This window comes from Platalea leucorodia, assembly GCF_965183815.1.
Source record: "Platalea leucorodia genome assembly, chromosome: 1".
Lineage (NCBI taxonomy): Eukaryota > Metazoa > Chordata > Aves > Pelecaniformes > Threskiornithidae > Platalea > Platalea leucorodia.
Window position 1 is genome coordinate 42,597,296 of NC_138823.1, and position 10,924 is coordinate 42,608,219.

Consider the following 10,924-nt stretch of genomic DNA (forward strand, 5'->3'; position numbering starts at 1 on the left):
GCTTATAGAGGAAGTTGTAGAATCAGCTGTCTTATCAAGATCATTAATCATACTCAAACTATGAGCATGTTGAGGAAAGAAACATTTGAATGATGCTGGGTCACCTTGTAGTCTAACAAACATCTTTAAATAAATCTTAGTGGCAACCACATGCAACTTTAATTTCTCAGCAATTTGTGTAGCCTCTTGGATATTTCCGTGCTGCTCTGTGACGCTCCCTGAGCACCTAAGCGAGGGCTCAGGTGGTTTTGGCAGTACACGGCACCCTGCGCCTCCTTAACTCCCCGACCATGAAGAAGAGAGATGTGGGGAAGATTGCCATTAATTTCACTTAGTGTTGAAACACGTGCTACAGGCGTGTTGCTTACTAGATACTAGGAGTTCCCAGTGTCCTCTTATTCTCCTGCTTTATCAAGCAGTAATTCTGAAATTAGGGAATCTACTGCAAGACAGGTTAGAGTGGGAGAAAGAAAGAAAATTATTTTAGTATGACAGCTTTTAGAAAAAGACACACCAAGATATTCAAAGCCAACTTGAAGCTAGTTTTATGTACTAACTCATAGTGAAACGTGTATTTTTAAATTCTGCAATATTTGAAGGAGGTCTTATTCATATGTAGCTTGTATCTTCTTCTTAGCCTCCACACGGAACAACGTTTAGTTCACATTTCACAAGCAACGGGACAATTGTGGGGGAATAGACTTGGAGCTGAAAGTCAGGAAATTCCCTGTTGCTCTGTCACTACCTTTGCCTTTGACCAAAAGGTTTAATCCCGCTGTTCTGATATCCTCATTTGTACCCTGGGAAACACAAAAAATAGTGCAAGTGGTGTAAAGTAGGTATAAATGTACTGTCCCTATTTTTCACTGTTACAAGTTGTGGACAAGGAGGCTTCATGCTTCTACAATTTTTCAGGCTAACTAGAGATAGAATCTTCATCTCTTTACTTTTATACCTAGAAAAACATCATTACTTTCTATATTACCTTATGATTTTCAATACTTAACAAAATTTCATGAGACGGAAAAGCCTAAATCAATCCAAAGAGCTCAGTTATTAACAGATCAAAATTCTACCTTGATTACTATATGGATTTTTCTAGCTTCTTTCTTCAGTCAATACAGTGCCTCTGTTCAATACTTCAGGATGCCACAGACTGCTAATAAAGAAGAGCTGTTTTAATTTAAAAAATAATTAATACAGATCTAATTGCCATTTACCATCGCACAGAACTGTTGCTGAAACCAAATAAATGATCAGATGGCCATCCATTTCATTAACTAATCTCATCTGGCAGCACTGCCTGAGGTAGCAGTGATTTCAATAGTCACGAGGCACTGCTCAATGCTTTCATAAACTCCGTGTTTCCCAGGTGTTCATTGATCAAATGTATTGTCCCAGTGGAAGTGGCATTCTAGCGGTTGCTCTGTCACCTGCTCCATTGCTTCTTTCTCAGAAATGCAGTTAACAAATTAATATATTAATATTTTCAATATGCGTTCTGGGCGCTGTTTACCTGATTTCTTATTGCTGTCTGGTTTAGATGAATTACACCCAGGAATGCCTTCTCTGTTGCGTTGTCATTAAAGGGAGTCTAGGTAGCTTGTGTCTACAGGTGTGTACAACAGAGACGTCTACTTTGGGTCAACTGAATACCCCACATAGCAGGGCAGTCCTCCTATCTAATGGAGGGAAGATTCAGAAATCTCAAATGGTATTTTTTTTCACTACAGCACTGCAGTAGTTCTTCACTTGAAGCATTGCTTGTCATCCCACCAAGCTGTGGGCTCATGATTAAAGGTACTTCCTCATAAAATTGTCCTGTACAACTAGTAGTTCAGACATTCAGGGAAAACACATTTGCTGTTCTGACATTTGCATTTGTAATCTGGGAATAGCATAAGTGACATGACATAACATATATGTAAATGTACTGCCCCTATTTTTCACTCATGAGAGACAAAAAGATGATGTAAGGACAGAAACTATTGCTTTATTTCTGTCCATTTCTCAATTGCTTAGTCAAAAGACCCACAAATCTTAAAAACTCATTATTGAAAATTACCTTTTCACTGTTAGCATTCTTAAATTATTAGCATTTTTTATTACATATTTATGGTCTTACAAATAAATTTTTTGAGGTACACGCAAATCATCAGTTCCGTATGAAGAAATTCCTCAATAAATATCTTACAGCTTTAAATTATTTACTTTTTACCAGATTCAGCTCCTTCAAGAAAAAGCATTTGTAAAGTAGCAGCAATGATGAGCCCAGTACAAACAACAGAGATTCTGACACACAAACAGACAAAGTATCCAGGAATAAAATTCAAATATCTTCCATTATCTAACCCACCTTACCTGATAATTAAGAACTACACAAGTTTTGTGAAATACTTCCATGTTCTAAGCCACTAAGAGCTCTGTAGCTCTTCAGATGCTGTCAGTGTTGCCCATGTTCTAGGCATCGCCCTATATTGCAAATATTTTTATTTATTTTACTCTTCCTTTTGACCATATAGTCAGCCCAGTTGCATCAATGTGCCTTGCTAATGCTAAGCTTTCAGGGCAATTCATCACCAGAAGAGTATATCCAAAATAGATATTATGAATTTGGTTCTAAAACCCTTTGTTTTTCATTTTAGCAGGAAAGACCTAATGTAATTTTCAGCCCTATCATGTTTTAATGTGCTTCTTGAGTTTTTGACATTACAGAATGTACACAAGATTCAACTGTCCTATAAAGAATGATACAAGGGATTTTAGTTTAGTGTTGAAGGAGAGCACACATATAATTAAAGCAAAGTACATAAATATGAAAGGGGGGATAAATATGAATGGTATGGTTGTAGCTGCTAGCTTATGTGTATCAGAAAGTAGTTTCCCCAAAAGATTTAAATTTCTTGAAATTCCTTTGAGCCAAGCAAACTAAATTTTAACAAGTATGCTAAAATCATCTTCTTCAAAACATTAGTTAATGCTTCTTTTCTCACTTTTTTTGGTTTCCCATAGTTAAAAGAAATACAAATTTCATGCCAATGTAAGCATATACATCCTTCTTTTACATTTACACACATAAAGATACTTTCTTTTCTGCAATAGAGTGGGCTAAGCAGAGCTGGCTCAAGAGTCAGCAGAGCTGCCCGTCTGCCTGGGATGATATGCGAGGAGGTAACAGGAAACAAGGAATAAGACAGATACTCCTCCAGAATAGGAAAAGAGTTTGAAAAAAGCCAGAGAGTGTGATAGTCCTGAAAAGGTCTTTGAAAGCCACTTAGAGTCTGACAGCAAATAAACTTCAAGTAGGAAATCAGGCTAGACCTGATGTCTACTTTGTTATCTGAAGTCCTTCGTTATCTATAGCTTACATTTCCCTGGAAGCTGAAGGAATGGCAGTGCCTTAACTGCTAAACTAGTAAATCTGAGAGTCCCCACATAAATTAACAGCTGTCAATTAAGAGAAAACCCATGATTCTAACCATCCCTTCGAACGTAGGAGGTGTGTGCCCACACTGTGGGCCCATGCGAGAGGGGAAATTAGAAGAAAATTGTTCCCTTTCAATATTTAAGCCATGTTACATAGGACTGTGCTTTCCTTATACAGATATGTTTACCACCTGGTAAACTAGAAATGTTTCTTTAATAAATATAATTCTTTAATATACATAATTTGATGACAGCTGATTGCTTGCTATGCAAAGACTTTACAGTGACTTTCTAATTAATAATTTCCTTCAATTTTAATTTTTTACGATCTCCTTTCCAAAGAAGGCACATACTTTTATATGAGAGTCAGAAGCCACTGCAATAACTAAAGTAAGAATCAAGAAGAGAAATATAATTTACTTTATATAAGAAACAAATTTGTTATATATCAGCAGATACAATAGACAGAATTCCTACATAGGGAACAACCTACATAATTCAGGAATCGTGGTACACTTATCACAAAGTAAAACTTCGGTGACTTCAACCACATGGAACTGCAACTGATGTATTGTTGGGATAAATTCTCATCACACGCACTTTGTAAATGAAAGGCATGTTTCCAGCTTGGAGATGGCATCATATCTAATTAAATTAATGCTAATTAATTAGTTTTAGTAGTTTGTATTCCACCAAATGCAAAATGCCTTTAAAATAGCTCCTTCATTATTATTGCCACGTAGATGCACTCAGATACTTATTAATCAACCTCTTAAAATATCTAAATGGAAATTGCAGAAGATTAATATTAGGAGAATTTGATAACATTACCCTTGCAGCATTGTGTTTCTCTTGTACTATTAATAGGAAATGTCATCTTTCTAGGGAAATATGAGGAAGAAGCATTTAACATTAACTAGCATTGCATGCAAAACAGAGAGGTGGGACATATTCAGCTCTTAAATGCACGAGCCCTCTTTTTGTCCTAGTATTTTTATGTTTCAATGAAATATTTTTGCTTCTGGTTTGTTCGCTTTCTTATTAGAGAATTATCCTTTGTGTTTTTCATGCACAACTTAAAAATTAACTCGGAGACACTTCAATCCCTGGGATTCTTCTTTGAGGCTTTTGTATTATCCATGTTTCCTCCAGGCAGAAAGAGCACTGCTGAAGGAGCAGAGCTTCAGACGGGACTGAAAGGCAGTTTGCTTTAACCTGTGCTACGGTTGGAGCTACCCTAGTGCTCCAGGTCACTGACAAAGAAAGTAAAAAGAGGCACTTAGGTTAGCCAGAGAAAATGAGGCGTAAGGAATGTCCGCCTACCGGCATGGCTGCAGGAGTAGGGAGGAGGGCCACCCAGGTAAGGTGAGATTTCTTGCTGATGTGTTGTTATTCCCTAGAAGAGTAAATCTTCTAAGACTATGTTTTGTTAAATTGCGACATTTGGAAAAGGGGACTAAACAAACAGGACTATGATTCTTTCTAATTCAAGAAGGAAGTTGTAGACAACACTTAAACTGCGTCTGTAATAAATGGTATAACATGCCTTGGAAACTGCTTCACCTAAGCTTGCCTGTAAAACAGATTAGCTGTTTTGGTCAAAGATCAGAATTAGGTGTAAAGATGGAAGTTTTCCCCTTTGGCTGCCTTTCTGAGACTCGAAATTTTCAAAGGGTACCAAGAAAGAATAAAAAGCAGGAAATTTACTGCTGCTTTTGTCCTTTATGTTTAGGCAAATGTATATCAGCAGCAGTGCCTGGTAATACTGCAGTTTCGGGGATGTGACTGGGAACAAGGATGGTATTAGTGTCTCAGTCTAGCTGCTGCCTTATGCCGGGGTGGCACAGCAAGGGTAAAACTCTGCTTGTGGTATTCACCACAGCTACAGCACAGTCTGCCTCCACTTGGCTCTTCAGCTGCACTTTCTCCTCAGCTTTGCTGGCTGGCACCTAAATGTTGCTGAAACCTAACAGTAAAATAATATTCCACTGACTGCAAACATGAGAAGATCAATTTTCAAACTCGCCTGGCTATTAAATGAAGCCCACTTAGTAGCAGCAAAGACTTCAGACCCTTTCTTATAAGGAATACTTGTTTCCAGATATATTTATTTCAGCCAGTCATAGTCAGAAAGAACTAAGCAGTTTTCCTAAAACTGTAAGCCTCAACAAGAGCAATGAAAAGCAACAAAATAGAAAGCTACATGGAAAACATCTTTTTATCAGTGTGCAAACTGTCAGGTATGGGAGAACATTTTTGTTTGTTTCCCTGAGATATTCCTGTAACCAAAGGACAGCAAGCAATTACAGTCACGTGTCACAATTTTGGTAGACACATTTTCATTTAAGCTAAAAGTGTTCCCACAACACTTAATTCCCAACAAATTCCTAGCCTAACGCTGGCCCACGGTTAGCTTTTCCCATCCTGACTTAGAAAGGGACCAAGGAAGGAGTAGGTGACTCAGAAAAAGGGAAGGTCAGTCTGAAGTTGGTTGCCACCACTCTTAGCACAAACAGGACAGGTAAAATAGTTCCTTTGGTTTGGAGGCAAAGATTCCTCCTCTGAAAAATGCTCCTCCACAACCCTGAGAGAAAAGGCAGCAAAGCTGTCTTCCCTGTCAGTAAAGTTCTCTGACTGGACCAAAAGTGGGAAAAATACAGGGGTTTCTGGTGCTTTGTGTAACCTTTTTTTTTTTTTTTAAACCAGTCAAGGTGAAACTGATTTAATAAATAAAAGTTTAAATATGTCTATGGCATTCATTCCTAGATGTCCTATTTTTCCTCACAAAAACACCGAATGAAGAATATTAATTAAACCAATTATCGTCTTTCCTGATTCTCACTTGTTAATATCATGAGGTCATTTGCTTTCTTTGCAGATGAACATCTTCCTTTTCATCACTATCACAGAAGCACTCTCCTGAGCTTAAATAGCAGAAGGAATATTCCTTGATGACGCTCATTTAAATTCAAAGTACGTTACACTGAATTGCAGCACACTTTAAATTGAAGATCTAACTGTGCAGCACTTGCTTATTTATACTAAAATGTGTTTTCTCACCTGAATGATCCCACAGCAGTAAGTATGTGATCTGTCTCACTTAATTTTGGTTATCTGGAGGTGAGGTGGCAGACCTGAGCTACTCATTTCATTGCCTGATTGGTTTCTGATAGCATGAATCACTTTGCAGCAATTTATTTCTACCAGGAGATGAGCAAGTCTGGATGGATCTCCTGTCCTGAGATGTCCATTTAATTGGCTAAAATGGGGTAAAGGAATTCCACCCTATGTTCTTTGTGATATGAATTCCAATATTTGGAATTCTAATATTCATCACAAAACAGATATGAAGGATATAGCTAATATATATCCAAGTTTAAACTGTTATTAAAATTTATATATATACTATAACTATATATAATGCCAAAAACATTACAGTGTTGTTGATATGTTGGATTATTCCTTCTTGCTTCACTTTATAGATTAGCATTTATAACTAATAAATTTGTACTAATTGGGCAAGCTGGAAATAATAGATTCTAAGCTGAATGTGGAGGCAACGTAAGCATTAAAACACCACCTGTCTTTCCTATCATTATTGAATTAGCTACAGGTGTTCAAATTAGGATTTTAGGTAAACTGCCCTCCTCTGGTAAAATCTGCCTCACATCACTCATTCTGTATGGAGATCAATGCTGAGTGAACGATTTTTATGCTTTACAGGACATTATCCTCAGAAATGCTCTTGAGGTTATGCATGAGTAGTTCCCGTTTCTAACACAGCTTCAGTGAGTGTCGTTTTGGCTAAAAGGATTGCTTCCCATTTCTTATTCACAGCTTCAGAAAGGCAAACATGCCAGGAAAAATACTGATGAAGACGTGAAGTTTGGGTTCAAATTCTGAACTTTTTCTCTCTTTATTATCATGCAAATTGCTAGGGTACCTTATAAGTTTCTATGTTAACTAGAAATGCTGTTTTCACTTATGAAAACTAAACTGCTATAGAACAGAAAATGAAGGTCCTTGTATAGATAAATAACCGCCTAAAAGGTAGGGACAACCAGTAAGAGCGAAGAGTTGATTTCCAGAGTGGAGGTGGGCTGCTTGGGGAACCCCAGAGAGATCTGTGCTGGGGGCTGTGCTCATTTCATGCACTTGTTACTGATCTGGAATAGAGGGTGAAGACTGGAGTAACAAAATCAACTGATGATATTAAGGATAATTTACTGATTTATTTCACTCCCTCCTTTGCTTGGCACCTTGGTGTCCCAGGCATCCACAATGCAGAAGTACTAGATAGCTACCAGCTAAACTAAGGCGAACCAACTGGTTTGGCTTTTTTTTTTTCCCCAGATGAAAACTAACTGAAGTTTTCAAGATAGTTCACTGAGGGCATGACTCCCCAGAGGTGGTGTAGACAGCACCAAGGCCAGAAGGTAAGAGAAAATAGCAACTCAGTGACTCATTATAACTCTGAAAGCAATTTAAAGGTGATTAATCTGGCAGGGAGAGCTTGGGAGACCCTCGCGGTGGCCTGCCCCCATTTACAGCGCAATGCTGCAGCACTGAAGAGCAGAAGGCTCGGGTTTGGTGGTGGGTTGCCTGCTGCCCCTGCGCTGCTCTTACTTCATTGCTGGAGCGGTGCCCAAGCTGTACCCATTCCAGTTTTTTGATCTTAGACAGAAAGATCCTGAAGTCTGTACTCACCGTATCTGCCCGGCTACACACTGAAGGGGAAAAAGCAGGAGGGGTTAAAACTAGGAATGTGCAGATTATTGCCAGCGAGGCAGGGCTGCTGGGTCGACAGGTCATCGTGCATTTCAGTGACCCCCACTTTTCTTGTGGGTGAGAGGTACGTGAGCAAGGAGGAAACAGATTATGCCCCCTTTGATCCCAGCCCTTGGCCACAGACCTAACTCACGCAGCTATACGTACCTATAGGCAGGTGCCTGTGCGTTAAACTTCAGAGCCTGCTCTGATAACTCCGCATCATGCACACATACGCCGAGGGTGTCCTCTCACCCGCTTGCAGCCTGGTACCCTGGTTTCTCTCCCCGACACCGCCCCATCTGCCACGCAGACCTGCGGTGGCTGCCCCTTCCCGCAGCTCACCAGCTGCGCCCACGACCACAGAGGGCAGGCGAGGCCACGGCCCTGCCCGAGCCCAGCTCCCGGGCATCCGGGGCCCTGCCCGCCCCGGCCCCGGCCCCGAGCCGGGCCGTACGCCCCGACACCGGGCCAGCGAGGCGCCCGGCCTCTGCCCGGCGCCCGCCGGGCCGCTGCGGGGCCGCCGGCGCCCGGGGCCTGCGGCGGCCGCCGCTCCCTGCTGGGCCCGCGGCGGCCTGCAGGCGGCAGGCGGCCCCGCCGGCCGCTCCCCGCGTCCCCCGCCGCGGCGGGGGGAGCCGTTCCTGCGGCTCGCCTCGGCTGCCGCGTTAACCCTGCGTTAATCAACGCTCGTCGCGCGGTGTGACTCACAAACGCATTCGTTGTATGCTAATGGCCGTTTAATTCTATTAAACCGGCATCTTGACTCAAGGAATTTCATCTGTTACTGTAGCACCACAGAGGCACCTCATGGTTGTTTTGGGGTTTTTTTTCCCCTAGCATGCAATGCCTAGGGCGCATCAGTTCTCGGGAAAGAAGAAGAAAATCCCGAGGGACTCGCCCAACCCCGCGCACCCGGCCCTCGGCCGCAGCCCTCGTCCCCCCGCGGAGGGCGGCAGGCGGCGGGCGGGCGGGAGCGGGGCCGGGAGCGCCCGCGGCCCCGGCCCCGGCCCCGGCCCCGGCCCCGGCGGGGGGAGGCAGGGCCCGGCTGCCGGCGGCCGCACCGGCAGCCCCCGTGCTCCCTCCCTACGCGGTAACGGCGCGCTTGCTCCTCAAACCCTGTAGGTAAAAGTTAAAACGCAGTAGGCGGGCTCGTTCTTTAGTTTTTTTCCAGTTGCCGGTGATAACATATTTCCAGTTCAAACTGAGGCATGCATTCACCACTGCAATGGTGAATCTCATCACTGGAAGAGGCTGAGGGGTCCGTCCTCTTCTCACCCCCTTCTTCTGTCCCCTGCCTTCACAAGCCCCCAAAGCGAAGAGATCAGCTTTCAATGGCAACGGTAGAGTTGTACAGCGAGAAAGCAATTTAAAGGAAACAGATTCACGTAACGCTGTTAGAAAACCACAGCGTCCTAAATCCAGCTGATACTTTTAAGATCTCGCCTGGCTGTACCATGCCATATAAGCACTGTGCACAAGGGAATGCCCTCTACTGAATAATGACACCTGTATATTGAAAGCAATACCTTTTCATGAATATTTCAAAGTTTAAGTGAAATTTTCATGGGTTTGAGCTGAAAGTATTTTTTTGCTCTTTTAGAAAACTGTCCTGTGTACCAGAAAAATCATGTACACCTTCTAAAACATCCTGGAGTCATTCATATACCTGGGACATTTCTTGTATTCCTTCTTTAAGGTTTTTGACAACGGCCCTAATCATACCTTCATCAATTGCAAGCCTGGCAATAAGAAAAGACTGGGCACAAGAGTGAAATTGGGAGGGCAAATTGTTATAAAAGTGCAGCAAGATATTTAAAAAGAGATGCCCAGAAGACTGCTGAATCCAGAAGATCAGACATGGGACAGAGCCAAATTTGGAAAGGCTTGGTACCATGAAATAACAGAAGCCAATGAGGTTGCCCAGTGTTTATAGGGGGAAGAGAAGGATGAACACAGAAAAATGCCAAAGAGTCGGGGATGGAGAGCCACAGCTCCCTGCGCATCAGCTGTGCTAAGAGTGATGAAGATAGTTATGAGCACGTAACAGAAATAGTGTCCTCCAGGGCATGATAAAAAGGCAAAGAAATCACTGGTCTAATTTACACTGAAAAATCATGTATTTAGGGTCTATTGCAGGAGACAGTTCCTATCGTTCTCATTCCAGTGCAAGTTTCCTTTGGCATTACATAGCTGAGATGTCCTGAATGGAGGTTTTCACCTGCTGTAAACATGAAGACTTCCAGGATGTACAGCAGCATCAAAAAATAGTGATGTCCCTGTGGTCCAGGTCTAGCGCTCAGGAAGGCTTAGTTCTTCCTTCTCACGAAGCAGAGGAAGCTCCCTGTGCAGAACAGCTACTCAGCAAATATCCTCAGAAACAACTGAAAAAAATATGTCTGTGTGCAGACATGCAGTGTAAAAACCGTAGGTGCTTTTGCGCACCTGCCCGAGGGGGTCAGGTGCTGCGAGTCAGATGCAGTCATCCACAGGCTCTGTCACTCGCTGGCTCTGCAAAGCCTGCACAGCACGTGGATAAGTTTTACTGGCATAGCCAAACTGCAGTGTGGATAACCTGGAACTGATGCGTAGCTCTCTGGGGCAGAGGCACCCACTGCATGGCTACATACGTTTGTAATAAAATCTTTGTACACTCCCTATATGCTTTGGTCTAGAGGAATACATGCTTTCTCCCCATCAAGTTTAGATTCAGTTTGAACACCCCATCAAATGA